Source organism: Acinonyx jubatus, chromosome B4 (assembly GCF_027475565.1).
Source record: "Acinonyx jubatus isolate Ajub_Pintada_27869175 chromosome B4, VMU_Ajub_asm_v1.0, whole genome shotgun sequence".
Lineage (NCBI taxonomy): Eukaryota > Metazoa > Chordata > Mammalia > Carnivora > Felidae > Acinonyx > Acinonyx jubatus.
In genome coordinates, this window is record NC_069387.1 from 136,842,424 (window position 1) to 136,857,609 (window position 15,186).

Sequence of the window (15,186 nt, forward strand, 5' to 3'; positions counted from 1 at the left end):
CGGCTTTGCTGGGGGAGGGGAGGGCTCCTGGGGTCTGCTTGGGGCCGTCCGGATGCTGGGTGGGTGAGCGGGGTCTGGTGGCCAGTGGGCACCACGGGCGGTCCCTCTGGTGAGGAGCAAGCTGGGTCTGCAGCCTGGGGATGAAACGGCGGCCCAGAAATTGGCGGTTCTCTGTCTCTGAGATCTGGAGCTAACTTTCCAACCTTTGCATTGAGGACTCAATGCAAGAAAGCTCGATCATGCTCAAAGTGAAGATGTTTGAGCACTGCAGGTCTGGGCCAGACGTATGGGAGCGGAGAATGCCTGAGAGCCGAGTGGGAAGCCCTGGAGGAAGCGGGTCTGGCCGCCGATGGGGACCACAGCCACTGGAGCCACTGGTGTGTCGGCCGCCCCGTTCTCTGCTGCGTGTGTATCCACAGCGCATGGTGTCCTGGGGTGGGTACCGGCCTCCTTCACCTAGGCCCGTCTGTCATTGTGGTTTGCCTCGGAGCAAAGAACAGGCTGAAGGGAGTTTAAAAAACATCGAAAACTTCCAGGCATCTGGACCAGGGGTTGGCCAATCTGGCTGGTTGGCTGTTTTTGTAAGTGAAGTTTTATCAGAATACAGCCACACCCACTAGCTCAGGCATTTATAGGAAAAGCCGGCCAACCCCAATCGAGGCATGCAGGGAAAATTTACTAAACATCTATCTGTTCTTCCATAAGATTCAAAGATTTTAACATTTTGCAGTACTGGCCTCAGGGGCTCTGTTTTTTTTTTTTTTTAATTTTGTTTTTAATGTTTATTTATTTTTGAGACAGAGAGAGACAGAGCATGAACGGGGGAGAGGCAGAGAGAGGGAGACACAGAATCTGAAACAGGCCCCAGGCTCCGAGCCGTCAGCCCAGAGCCCGACGCGGGGCTCGAACCCACGGACCGCGAGATCATGACCTGAGCCGAAGTCGGACGCCCAACCGACTGAGCCCCCCAGGCGCCCCAGGGGCTCTGTTGTTGAAAGAGTGCACATCACCGTGACACTTGAAGCCCCCTGCTCGCTCCAGAAGCCCCTTCCCCTCCCCCTGTCTGCAGAGGCGTCTACTAACCTGAGCTTGGCAGGCATTACTCTTAGTCTCTTACTTGTACCCACGCGATATGCAGTATTGTCCGTTTGCTTGAAATTCCGTGCGGACGGAATCTCTGCGTCCTGTGATTTTTTCACACTCTGCCCGGCAGCCCGTTGATTTCCGCTGCTCCGTGGCACTGAGCGGGCCTTACTCCTCCGTTTCTGCTCTGCCGGGTTTTTGGCCGTTGCAGCGACGGCCTCCTCTGCGTGAATTTCCGGGGCGGAGTGCGGTGGCGGGAAGCATCTAGAAATGCAGCGGCTGCGTCGTAAGGTATGTGCCCGCATGCTGCCACTGTTAAGCGGTCCACGCTCGCGGGAACCAGGGCCCCTCACGTGGATTACACGCGTCGGCCCGCCAGTCTGCACAGCAGCCCTGCGTCGCACAGGCTGTGTTATCCCCGTGTTACAGGTGGGGCAGTCGAGGCCCACAGAAGCTAAGAGCCTCACCTGAGGCCACACGGCCGAGAAGGGCCAGAGCCAGGATGCAAATCCTAGTGATTCTGCTCCAGGGAGGGCCAAAGGGATAAACCGCAGCGTCCCCCACCCTGGAGCTGTCCAAGGCCTGGGACCTATTTTCGAGGGTGCTGCCACCACGAACGCAAGGCCTGATCCCCCACACCCTCAACAACGCGTGGTGTGGTTAGGCCGGCCCTCTGCCACGCGGACAGGATGTCGTGCTGGGAATGACGTGCGCTTACCTCCCTGATAGCCACTGCAGCCCTCTTATCACGTTCAAGGGCTGTGATGGTTAGTTTGCGGATATCAACTTGGCTAGGTTCTAGCAACCAGTTACCGAATCAAACCCCAGCCTCGGTGTTGCTCTCATGGTATTCGGTAGACATGGTTGACGCCTGCAATCAGTGACTTTGAGTAAAGGCGACTGACCGCGACACCCACACCCAATCAGCTGAAGGATTTATAAGCGAACACTGAAGTTTCCCAGAAAAGAGGAAACTCTGTCCTAAGATTGCAACATCAGCCCCTGCCTCAGTTTCTAGTCTGCTGGCGTGGCCCAGTGGACTTCAGACCTTCCAGCCCCCATACGTGTGTGGGCTAATTCCTTAAAACAAATGCTATTTATATATCGCCCAGTAGCTCTGTTTCCCTGGAGAAGTCGGATTCACGTTTTCTCCTCCGTGACGTGTCTGTGTATATCTTTGTCTATTCCAGGTTCTGACGGCCGGTCAGTTATTTTAGCTGAAATTGCCTCGCCACGCCCTAGGCTGTGACTTACCTTCATACTGTCCTTCTGATGAACAAAAGTCTCTTCTTTATAGTTTGTGGGCTAGCGTGCGTGCGTGCGTGTCGGTGTTAAGAAACCTCATCTGCTCCCAAATTTTCTTTTAAAGGTTCTGGCATTTTCTTTTTACCCCATAGGTCTTTTATCCGATAGAAGTGGGCTTGTGTGTGTTGGGCGAGGGAGGGGCTGCGATGGGTGCAGCCCCTCCTGGGTGTCGTCCACCATTCGCTGCACGTGTCAGGGTGTCACTGAGTCCACACTGTGAGCCTTGGATTTCTGGTCTGTATTCTACGATATTGGGAGAATGCAGCCCAGGGCGGAGGGACCGGTGATACAGTAAAATACTGCCAAGAAGAGGATTTAGATTCGGGAATGTGGCTTCTTAAAGGAGATTTTCTTCGACCACATGAAGTATTTAGGCTGGAGTTTCAATGTGACATGATTGGAGATCTTAGGGGCCTTTACAGAGACACCGACGCCAGGGCGGCTCTTACCTGGGGACACAGCAATGCAGTCTGCCACCATCACCGCTGCCCCCAGCAAGTCCCCCGTGCAGGAGCTGACGTCCTGAGAGTCATCCTCAGCACACAGTTTCCAGCTGTACTTGCCAGCTGGATCCGCTGAGAATATGTAATTTGAACGTACAGAAACAGCCTATTACTCCTGTAAAATATTTTAGCCAAGCCTCCGGCCTCGTACTCTGTGGGACTATGTCAGGGTTCAGATTTTGTTTTCTGTACATGAACACTCGTTCCAGCGACATTTACAGAATAATTCATTTGTTCCCTACCGATTTCTGCTTTGCCTTGCTGTGTGCTTGTCTGATATTGATTGGAATGATGTTGGGGCGTTGTATATGGAAAATGGTAGAAGTAGTTTTAAGCCTAGGGTCTTGCTGTCTTCCTCTAGAGGAGGGTTCCAGAATCTCTGGCTAGAAGCAGGGGCACTCAGAAGCAGGGCACCTCACTCCCCACTCAGAGACTGAGCTTTGGAGCTGGACGTTTGTCCCTGGGAGGGCTCAGCTCTTTCCCCACTCCCAGGTATGGGGATAAGAGAGGGGCCCCCGCCTACTGATTTTAAGGACCCTCTGTTAATACCAGGGTTTCACTGGCACCTGGGTCTGTTTACACGGGTCCTGTTTATTTCACTGGCTCATTTTTCTGTCCCTGTGCTAGTATCTGCCCCCTTTAATGGCTCTGCTCTTTGATGGGACAAATCCCATCCCTTGTTTCGTACTTTCATGTTTTCTCAGCCAGTTCTGAGCTTCTGCTCTGCTAGATGAATTATAAGGTGAGCCTCTCAGGTTCCACAAAGCATGCTGTAGAGGTTTGATTGGGGTTGTGATAAAAGTATGCATTGACTTTGCAGAAATGACACCTTCCTGATAACAACCCTTCCCTTGGAAGAGCAGAGCACACTCCCCAACTTAATTGCATTTTCTTGAATGTCCTGTGTATATTTTTGTTTTTTTTTTTTTAATTAATAGAGTTTAGATTATAGAACAGTTTTAGCCTTACAGGAAAGTTGAGCAGACAGCACAGAGTTTCCATATACCTCTCCTCCATTTTTTCCGTTTTTATTATCTTGCATTAGGGGATACATTTGTCACAATTGATGAACCATTTTCCATGTAGTATTGTTAACTGAAGCCCATGGTTTACACAAAGCTTCACTCTATACTGTCCATTCCATGGGTTTTGGCGGATGTATGATGTCATGGAGCCACTGTTACGGACTCATAGAGACTGGCTCCCTGCCCTAAAAACCCTCTGTGCTTCTCCAGTTCCCAATCCCTGGCAACAACTGATTTGTTTTTTTTTTGTTTTTGTTTTTGTTTTTAAAGATTTTTTTAACGTTTATTTATTTTTGAGACAGAGAGAGACAGAGCATGAACAGGGGAGGGGCAGAGAGAGAGGGAGACACAGAACCGGAAGCAGGCTCCAGGCTCTGAGCCATCAGCCCAGAGCCCGACGCGGGGCTCGAACTCACGGACCGTGAGATCGTGACCTGAGCTGAAGTCGGACGCTTAACCGACTGAGCCACCCAGGCGCCCCTGTTTTTGTTTTTTAACTGTCGGTATAGTTTGCCTTTTACAGAATGTCCCATCGTTGGAATTATGCAGTATGCAGCCTTGTCACATTGGTTTATTTCTTGTCTTATTGCATTAGCTAGTACTTCTAGTACAGTGTGTTAATAGGAGTGTGGTGAGAGGCAACACACTCACTTAGCCCCTAATCGTAGGGCAAGCATCCAGTTTCTCAACATTAAGTATGAATCAGACGCCAGTTTTTTGCAGACGTTGTCGATCAAGTTGAGAAAATGCCTTTCTATGCCGAGGCCGTCAAGAGTTTTTACCATCAGTGATATTTTGAATTTTGTCAGAAGCATCTTCTGTACCTATTGGTGTGACCATGTGATCTTTCTTCTTTAGCCACTTGATGTGATGGTGTGCATTAATTGAATGTGTATCTGGAATGAGTCCTACTTGATGGATGGAGGCTTAGAGTTCTTTTTGCACATGGTTGGACTCCATTTGCTAATATTTTGATGAGGATTTTTGCATCTTTGTTCATGATGAATATCGGTGTGTAGCTTTCCTTTTTATGCAGTGCCTTTACCTGGTTTTAGCATTAGTGCAAAGGTAGCCTCAAGGAGTGATTTAGGAAATTGTCCTTCTGCTCCTATTTTCTGGAAGAAGTTGGAGGCAGATGGTATTATTCCTTGATAATATGTTTGGTAGAATTCACCGATGAAACCATGTGTGTCTGGTGCTTTCTTTTTGGAATGTTTTAAATTATTGGTTCAACTTATTTAATAGATTTAGATTCAGATGGTATGTTTTCCTTTGTGTCAGTTTAGGTTGTTGTTTTCCTTCAAGGAATTGGTCCATTTCACCTGTGTTATTACATTGGTGGGTGTAGAGTTATTCATAATATTACTTTACTATCCTGGCGTGTCCATGGATCAGTAGTTATGACTCCTTTCGTTATTGATGTTAGTAATTTGTATCTTGTCTTTTTTCACTTTGTTAGGCTGGCCAAAGGTTTATCAACTTTAATGATCTTTTCAGAGAACCAGCTTTTGATTTCATTGACTTTTTCGATTGATTTCCTATTTCCAATGTCAGCAATATCTGCTCTAAATTTTATTTTTTATTTTCTTTTTCTTGCTGTAGGTTTATGTTGCCCTTCATTCTTTAGCTGCCTTAGGTGGAAGTGTCATTCTTGAGTTTAGATTTTTCTACTTTTTTTAAATACACGCATCCAAAAATTCCCCTCAAAGTAAGCACCGCTGTCATTGTCTCCCACACATTTTGATAAGTTGTATTGTTATTTTCATTTGGTTCAAAATATTTTTAAATTTCTCTTGAGACTTCTTCTATGAAGATGACCCAGGCATGCATGACATAAAAGTTACTTAATCTTGATGTAAAAAAAAAAAAAAAAAAAAAAAAAGAGCGCCTGGGTGGCTCAATTGGTTGAGCTACTGACTTCGGCTCAGGTCATGATCTCACGGTTCGTGGGTTCGAGCCCCGTGTCGGGCTCTGTGCTGACAGCTTGGAGCCTGGAGCCTGCTTCAGATTCTGTGTCTCCCTCTCTCTCTGCCCCTCCCCCGCTTGTGCTCTGTCTCTCTGTCTCTCAAAAATAAATAGATGTAAAAAAAAATTAAAAATAAAAAGTTATTTAATCTCCAAATATTTTGAGATTTTTCAGGTCTCTTTCTGTTGTTGGCTTCTTATTTGATTCTATTACACTTGCAAGCATAATTTATATGATTTCCATTCTTTTAAATGTCTTCAGGTATGTTTTATGGCCCAGCATGGGATCTGTCTTGGTGAATGCTTCACGTGAGGTTGAACAGAATGTGCATTCTGCTGTTATCGGATGACCTATTCTATAAATGTCAGTTAGATCCAGTTGATTGATGGAGCTGGTCAGTTCAGCTATATCATTACTGACTTCCTGCTTGCTGGATCTTTCCATTATTTGACAGAGGGGTGTTGAAGTGCCCAACTATAACAATTGATTTGTCTTTTCTTGTATCAGTTCTATCTGTTTTTGCTTCACATATTTTGAAGCTTTGTTGTTAAATGCCTACATGTTAATTGTTATGTCTTTTGGGGATGACCCTTTATCACTATGTAGTTCCCCTTTTTAATCCCTGATATTTTCCTTGCTCTGAAGTCTGCTTTGTCTGAAATTAATATAGTGTCTCCAGTTTTCTTTTGATTAGTGTACATACTGGATCTCTTTTTCCTTCTCTTTACTTATTATTTACCTGTGTCTTTATATTTAAAGTCACTTTCTTATGGATAGCATACAGTTAGCTGGTCTTTTAAAATAGATACCCTGAAAGTCTCTCTCTTTTTTAAAATGCTTATTTATTTTGAGAGAGAGAGAGAAAGAGAGAGACAGAGAGAGAGAGCAGGGGAGGGGAAGAGAGAGAATCCCAAGCAAGTTTCACACTGTCAGTGTAGAGCCCAACGTGGGGCTCGAAGCCATGAACCTTGAGATCATGACCTGAGCTGAAAACAAGAGTTGCATGCTTAACCAGTTGAGCTACCCAGGCGCCCCTGAAAGTTTCTCTTTTAAATTTTTTTTAAATGCTTATTTATTTTTGAGAGACAGAGAGAGACAGAGCATGATTGGGGGAGGGGCAGAGAGAGAGGAAGACACAGAGTCCGAAGCAAGCTCCAGGCTCCGAGCTGTCAGCACAGAGCCCGACGCGGGGCTCGAACTCACAAGTGGTGAGATCATGACCTGAGCCAAAGTCAGAAGCTCAACCAACTGAGCCACCCGGGCGCCCCTGAAAGTGTCTCTTTTAATTGGTGTATTTGGATCACTTACAGTTTAAGTGATTAGTGATATAGTTGGATTAATATCAACCATGTTAGTAACTGTGACGATTAGTCACACTTGTACGTTGCCACCTGTCCCCTCTCTCTTTCGTTGCTTTCTATGGTTCTAATTGAGCATTTTGTATGATTCCATTTTCTCTCCTCTCTTGGTGTGGCAATTATGCTTCGTTTTCACGCTTTGATGTGGTTGCCCTAGAGTTTGTGATATACATTTACAACTAGTCTCAGTCTATTTCTAATAACACTAAACCGCTTCATGGCCAATTCGGGTAACTTTCAACAGAATATTCCCAGCTGTTCCCTCCCATCCTTCATCAAATCATTGTCCTTATTTTACTCATCCTTGTGCAGTGACCACCCAGTATGTTGTTATGATTATTGCTTTGAACAAGTAGGTATTTTCTACTTATTTCTACTTATTATTTCAGAGCTTTTTCTCCTTATTTTGATCAAATGATAACAGCCTGCATCATTTTATTTCTCTGCAAGGAGCTCCTTTCAGTACTTCGTGCAGGGCAGGTCCACTGTCAGCCAGTTCTCTGGGTTTTCTGTTTGTCTTTGATCTTCCTCATGGTTGAAGGATAATCTGTCTGTGTACAGGATTCCAGGCTCATGTCTCTTCTCTCCACAGTTTAAATATTTCACCCCACTCTCTTCTTGTTTGCATGGTTTTGTTTTCCCCGAAGAAGACCTCCAGATGGCCAACGGGCACATGAAAAGATGCTCCACATCACTCCTTAGCAGGGGAACGCAAATCAAGTGGAACTCCACTTCTCGGCATTTATCTTCGAAATGAAAAACTAATTCAAGAAGACACGAGCACTGTAGCTGTTGCAGCATTCTAGACAATTGCCGAGAGCTGGAAACCGCTTGAATGGCCATCTCTACACGCACGGGCAAGGAAGATGTCGTACGTGTACCCAGGGGAATATCAGTCAGCCCCAAAAAAGGAACGAAATCTTGCCGTCTGCCATGCCATGGATGGATCCAGAGGCTATTGTGCTAAGCGAATCAGTCATAGAGAGAAAGACAAATACCCTGCGACTTCACTTATAGGTGACATCTAAAACACAAACCAAATGAACAAAGAAAACAGAAGCAGACTCATAGATACAGAAAACAAACTGCTGGTTGCCAGACGGGGCTGGGGGATGGACAACACAGGCGAAGGGGATTGAGAAGCACAGTCTTCCAGTTATAAAACAGAGAAGACGTGGGATGTAACGTACAACATAGGGAATAAGCCAATAACCCTGTGACAACTTTCCTGGTGACGGGTGGTGACTACACTAACTGTGATGCCTAGTTCACAGGGTCTGTAAGCAGTGCCTCACCGTGTTGTACGGCTGCAGTGAAGGTAATGCTGTATGTCGATCATTCTTCAATTAAAAAAGAAAACAAAAAAGGAAGGTAAGTACTGGCCAGGGCTCCATGGTGAGCCTTGAAAACGTGATGCAAAGTGAAAGAAGCCAGGCACAAAAGACGGCGCATTTTTGTGATTCTCTGGCGATGTAATGTCCAGGATGGGCGGGTCTATGGAGACAGCGAGTAGGTTAGTGTGTTTGCCAGGGACAAGGGCGGGGCGAGGGAGGGGTGGAGCTGACTGCCAGCGGGTACTGGGTTTCTTCTCGTCACGATGGAAATGTCCTAAAAGGGACTGTGGCAAGGTTGTCCAGTCCCAAATATGCCCCCAATCACGGAATCGTTCCCTTTACCGAGTGAATCGTGTCCCGACAAAGCTGTTCTATGAACAAGCAATGATATGGTTTCCAAATGATGAAGATTTTTGTCCGTTCCTTCCTAATCTATCGTTTACATTTTCTGAGTTTTCCTTGGCATTTCTTGTTTGTTTGTTTGTTTGTTTGTTTTGTTTTCTTGCTTTTCAAGACTTCTAGAACAAGATAAAACAGAAACAGTGGAAAACAGTATCCGTGTCTGGTTACTAACTATAACGAGATGGCTCCTCAAGTGGGCTCTCGATTCCGGAATGTCTTAACTCCCTTCAGGAAATTGCAGCCTTCTCTTCTTTGCTAAGCACTTTCGTCCTGCATGGGTACGAATTTTACCACATGCTATTTTTGTGTTTATTTAGGTGATTGTATGTATTCTTTTTTATTCTGTTATCCTTGTGGATCATAATAATAGATTTCCTTATGTTGAGATGTTTTAGAAGTCCCGTGAAAATCCCGACTCAGTAATCATGTATTATAGAGCGCTACGTGTGAATTGTTGGCACTTATCTTTTTTTTTTTTGGTATTTGTCTCCATTTTTATGTAAGAATGCTTTATAATTTTCTCCCTTTATACTGTCTTGTCCAGCTTGGGTGTCTGAGTTGGATATATTTCTTTTTTTTTTTTTTCAAATAAAGAAAATTACCTATGCTAAGATGAACTTCTTTTTGCACATAACGGTGAGTTTTGGCAAATGCATCGTCATTTAAACCTTGCAGTGAGGACAGAGAAAAGTTGTGATATCCCCCAAGCTCCTTTGTTCTGCTCTGTTGTGATCAGCCCCTCTCCCTCGTCGCACGCCCTGACCACAGCTGAACTGTTCTCTACCCCTGGTCATTTGCTTTTTTTGGAATGTTGTAGAAATGGGATGATGTGTGTCTTGAGTCGGGCATTGGTCACTTAACAGAATGTACCTGAGAGTCACCCATTTGTTGGTGTGAATCAAGAACTCATTGTTTTTTTTTTTTCTTTAAAATTTTTTTTTAATGTTTATTTATTTTTGACAGAGAGAGAGAGAGAGAGAGAGGCAGAGAGAGAAGGTGACACAGAATCTGAAACAGGCTCCAGGCTCTGAGCTGTCAGCACAGAGCCCGACATGGGGCTTGAGCTCAGGAACCGTGAGATCATGACCTGAGCCAAAGTCAGATGCTTAGCCGACCGGCCCCCTCAGGCGCCCCTATTAATTTTATTTCTGAGTAGTATTCCATCGTGCAGGTAATGGCTGATTCCGGGAAAGTGGCTTCTCGAAGTTGCTGCGAGTTTCCCAGACTCCGGATCTGGTTGGAGAAGCCGCCTTATGTGTTTCTTGATCTGCTCGCTCCTGGGAAGACATTGGGTTGTTTCCATGTTGGGGCTGCCCTAAATACTTACATCCGGATTTGTGTGTGACTGTACATTGTCGTTTCTCGTTACACCAACAGATGAGACTGCTGGGTCATTTGGTAACTGTTATTGAACTCTATAAGAAATTGCCTTTTTTATAAGAAGCCGCCTCTTTTCCACATCGGTTGTACCACTTTGCATGACCACCAGCAGTGAAGGAGGAACCTAGTTGCTTGGTCTACGTCCCGACCGCCACTTGGTGTTGTTGTGTTGTTGTTGTTTTAGCTTTAGCGACTCTGGCGGGTGTGATGTGGCGTCTGGTGAGGCTCCCATTCACGTTTTCCTGCCGACGATGATGCTGAATGCTTTCCATGTGCCCAGGGCCATCGAGCTCTCTTCTTTGGTGAAATGTCCGCTCAGTGTTCTGCCTGTTTGTCAGTTGGGGTTTTCTTCTTTCTGAGTCTTCAGGCTCTTGCTGACATACGGCAGACGCAAGTCTTCTGCGGGACGTGTGCTTTGCAAAGACTGGCTCCACATCTGCGGTCTTGCCTTGGCATTTTTAAAATATTTTTAAAGTTTATTTATCTTATTTTGAGAGAGAGAAGGAGGGAGTGAGCAGGGGAAGGGCAGAGAGAGAGAGAGGGGGAGAGAGAATCTCAAGCAGATCCCACACTGTCAGCACACAGCCCGACCCGGGGCTCAAACTCACCAACAGTGAGATCGTGACCTGAGTTGAAACCAAGAGTCGGACACTTAACCGACTGGGCCACCCTGGTGCCCTTTGCCTTTTCATTCTAACCGTCTCTTGCCCAGAGCAAAAGTCTTTCATTTTTGCGAAGTCTGATTTACGTATTTTTTTTCTGTTATGGGTCATGCACTTGGAATCGTATCTCAAAATTCTTTGCCCAACCAAGTTCGCAAAGATTTCCTTCTCTACTTTCCTCGGGAGGTTTTATAGTTGACGTTTTACATTTAACTCGATCATCCATTTTTAGTTAAATTTTGTAAAAGATGCAAAGTGAAATCCAGCGCCCCCCCACCCTGGCCGTCTGCCTGTCTGCCTTCTGGCCTGCTGTCTGTCTCTCCTCTGGCATAGGGATGTACAGGTGTTGGAAAGCTTATCCTTCACCCATTGAGTCGCCGTTGTCTGCCTTCTGGACACCAGTCCACCGTACTCCTGTGGGTCTGTTACTGGACTCCGTTCCATCCTAGCAATCAGTGAGAATCTCTCGACTTTGTCCTTTCCGCCCCCATCCCCCCCACAACCGCTTTGGTTGTGGTTCTTATGCTATTTCAAGTGAATTTCATTCTTATGCTTTGGTCTGGTTCTTATGCTATTTCAAGTGAATTTCAAATTCTTAGTAGCTTTTATTCGTTTGATACATTCATTTCTTACAAATAACAAAAAAACTCCTAATAATTGTGGATTTGGAAAATTCTACAAGTTCATGGTTTTGATTATTTTTGGTTTCTTCTGTTTTTCTATGTGCTATTCCTTTTTAGTCCCTAGTAAAGCTTTTGTCTTAAATTATATTTCCTCTGTCTTGCTACCTACCCTCCTTTTATTTAATATTTTACTTGTTAATATTTTTCCATTCCTTTATTTTCCACTTCTCTGTGTGATTTGCATTTAGTTACGTTTCTTGAAATCAGGAATTAGCTGCACTTAAAAATCCAATGTAATATTTTGGGACTTCTTTTCCATGATTTTACTCCTTTTGCATTTACTATGACCACTAACATATTTAGACTTGCGTCCAGATTATTCCATGGTTGTTGTTTTTCATCATTTTCCTTTCTTTCTTTCTCTTTTCTTTTTCTTTCTTTCTTTCTTTCTTTCTTTCTTTCTTTCTCCCTTCATTCCTTCCTTTTCCTTCCTTTTCCTTCCTCCCTCCCTTCCTCCCTCCCTCCCTTCCTCCATCCCTCCCTTTCCTTCCTTCCTTCCTTCCTTCCTCCCTCCCTCCCTCCCTCCCTTTCCTTCCTTCCTTCCTTCCTTCCTTCCTTCCTTCCTTCCTTCCTTCCTCCCTTCCTCCTTCCCTTCCTTCCTTCCTTCCTTCCTTCCTTCCTTCTTTCACCTTCTATTGATTAGGAGTATTTCCTAAATTTTTCCCCCCTTGTTGGTTTGGAGGTTATATATTGCAATGATAAGACTTTAGTGTTTTTTCTGTACATTTTTACATTGTAAACATTTTGAGTGTGCATTTTCCCGGTGTAACACACGTGCTCGAGTCCAGGGTCTCCGTTCCGGCCGGTCATCCGTGAACCCCTGGAAACCGGTTCTATGCAAACGTGCAGACCAGGTGGTTCCCACTGTTCACTCGAAAGGGAAAAATTTATTATGCCTTGCACGCCAACCCCAGACTCTCAGCTGATTTCCTGCAGTGTATCTAAAACACAGAACAGGGCCTAAATAAAACAGAAAACCCTGCATCCTGGGGCATGAAGTGTTTGGGCGTCACTTCCAGGCTGCCAGCACTCGTTATGGTTGCTGACAGGTCACTGCTCTGCAGGAAGTGATATGTCTAGCTTATATGCCATTCTGCAAACATTATGTCTGCCATATAGCACAGCAAATAACACACAGAAATAAACACACTTGTTAGAAAAATGCAGACTAACTTGAGGCAAATCCCTGAGGCTCCAAGTCGGCCGAGGATAAGATGTGTGGCAGGCGGTCCTGGGCACGGGGGCCGGGTGGGGAGGCAGACTCAGGAGGCCCGTGACGGCTCTCTCTGGGGGCTGCTGCGAGACCCCCGGGGGGGGGCTGGGCACACCTTCAGCGGGGCTGCTGGACTCTCGTGCGGGGAAGAAGTGCAAAGCGCAGTCGGGCCTCTGGCCTTGCTGGTCACTTTCATCAGTGTGTTGACACGGGCCTGCAGGAGACATCAGGCTACTTTCTCCCCCCATCGCTTTGCCCTGAAATCCAAGGTGAGTATTTAGCGCCGTCTCCGCACGGCCCTCAGGGAGTCGTGCCTTTCTCGGGACAGCAGCCGCCCGGGTGTCTCTCCCCGCCCTGGGCACTTGGTGGGCTTTGAAAACCTTTATGCATGTGCCTCCGACCTTCTGCCATTTGCGTCTGGATCATACTCCTGGAGCCTGTTTTGTTTAAAATGCTGAATTGAGCTTCGAGGGGGATAGACATAAAGAGTTCCGTATAAATAATAGCCGAAAACATTGCCTTGAGAGCTATCTTAGGTCCATGACGTTGATGTATTAAACCCGAGTAGCCGTTCCCCTGGGAGAGCGCTGTGGGGACGGCTGGCCGCAGGGTGGGGGGCAGGTGCCCGTGTTATCCCCCCCCCACCACGTGACGTGGATCGCAGCACATGCGGCCTGCCCACGGGCCTCTCCGCGATCACCCTTTCTGTTACTGTTACTGGCGATGTAATTTTGCCTTTAAAACCCCCAAACCTGCTGTCAAGTGTGACGAGTCGAAATTTAGGTCAAGCCATCAATCTGTCTGTGTCTCATTAGCGTCTAAGCTCACCTTCGCCCTGCTGTGCTGTGAGCTCCCTCGGGGGCCCTTCTCCCCTTGAAAGGTTCTTCTCTGAAGGGTCTTGTCGTGTGAGTCTTCGGTGGCAAATCCTTTTCGTCCTTGCAAGGTTTCACTTTGCCTTCTTCCTGAATAATGGTTTGTCTTGGCACAAGATGCAGATTGGTGATGATTTTCGCCTTTTGGAGACACTGGTCGATTTTCTTCTGATCTCTGTTGTGGTTGATAAACTCACTGTCCGTCTACTTCGTGGTCCTTCGTAAGTATCTGCCTCGTTTCTCTGCTAGCTTGGAAGATTCTCTTTTTATCTTGCTGCTGTGGGGTTTCGTGGCCGCGTGTCCGCATGTGGACGGCTGTCTGTTTATCCGGCTTTGTACTTACACTGCAAGTTTGAAGTGAGGACCCCTGTCTTTTCCCTAAATCTGTCTCTCTTCTCCTTCTGAAATGGTGAGCAGACAGCTGTGAGATCACCGCTGACTCTGTGTGTGTGTGTGTGTGTGTGTGTGTGTAGGTGTGTACAGGAACATACCTCGGCCAACTTCGGATACCGCTGACGGAAGGAGAACCACTCTTTTTCACGTGCCTGTAAGGCACACGCCACGGGTGAGGAGTCTGATCGGAGACCCCCAGCTAAGGCTGGGACCCCAAAGGGTTGTAGGAGGAAGTGATGAATGAACCCATGAGACAGAAAACACGCCCCTGAGATTTCAAAGCCCACGGGTGTATGCGCTCAATTTACAGTTTGGATTCGTGTCTTGACCACAGATTTTAACTCCGAGTGGTGGTGGGTCGGTAGTACTTTTAGGAGCCTGGTGGGGCCAATGTCATTTCCCTCTGGGAGGCGTCTCCAATCTAGACTCAGTGTGGTTGTAGGTGACCTTCAGCTGTAACACGTATTCCTATTTCAGACGTGTCCAAGTGTGAAAAAGTGCGTGTGGAACCGGTAACATGCGGTGTGTGCGTGTGTGTGTGTGTGCATGTGTGTGCGTGCCCATATCTGCCCAGCTGTGTAAATCGTTTGCCTGTCTGAGCCGTAGTCCAGCTGAGTTCCTCAACACTCTCTCCAACTCACTAATTCTCCCTTTAACCCTCTTCTGCCTAAAATGTGTTCTTCTTAACCACATGTTTTATTTCAAGAACTTTCTAATTTTTAAAAACTAAAAAAAATTTATTTTGAGAGAGAAAGAGAGAGAGGAGAGAGCAAGGGTGTGAGCGGGGTATGTGCAGAGAGAGAGAGAGAGAGAGAGGGAGAGAGGGTTCCAGGCAGGAGCCACGCTGTCAGCACAGAGCCTGGACTTGGGACTTGAACCCCCAACCCTGGGATCATGACCTGAGTCAAAATGAAGAGTTGGACACTCAGCCCACTGAGCCATCCAGGCGCCCTTTGCTTTCCTAATTTTTAAAAAATAAACGTTTACCATTATTGCCCGTTTTGTTT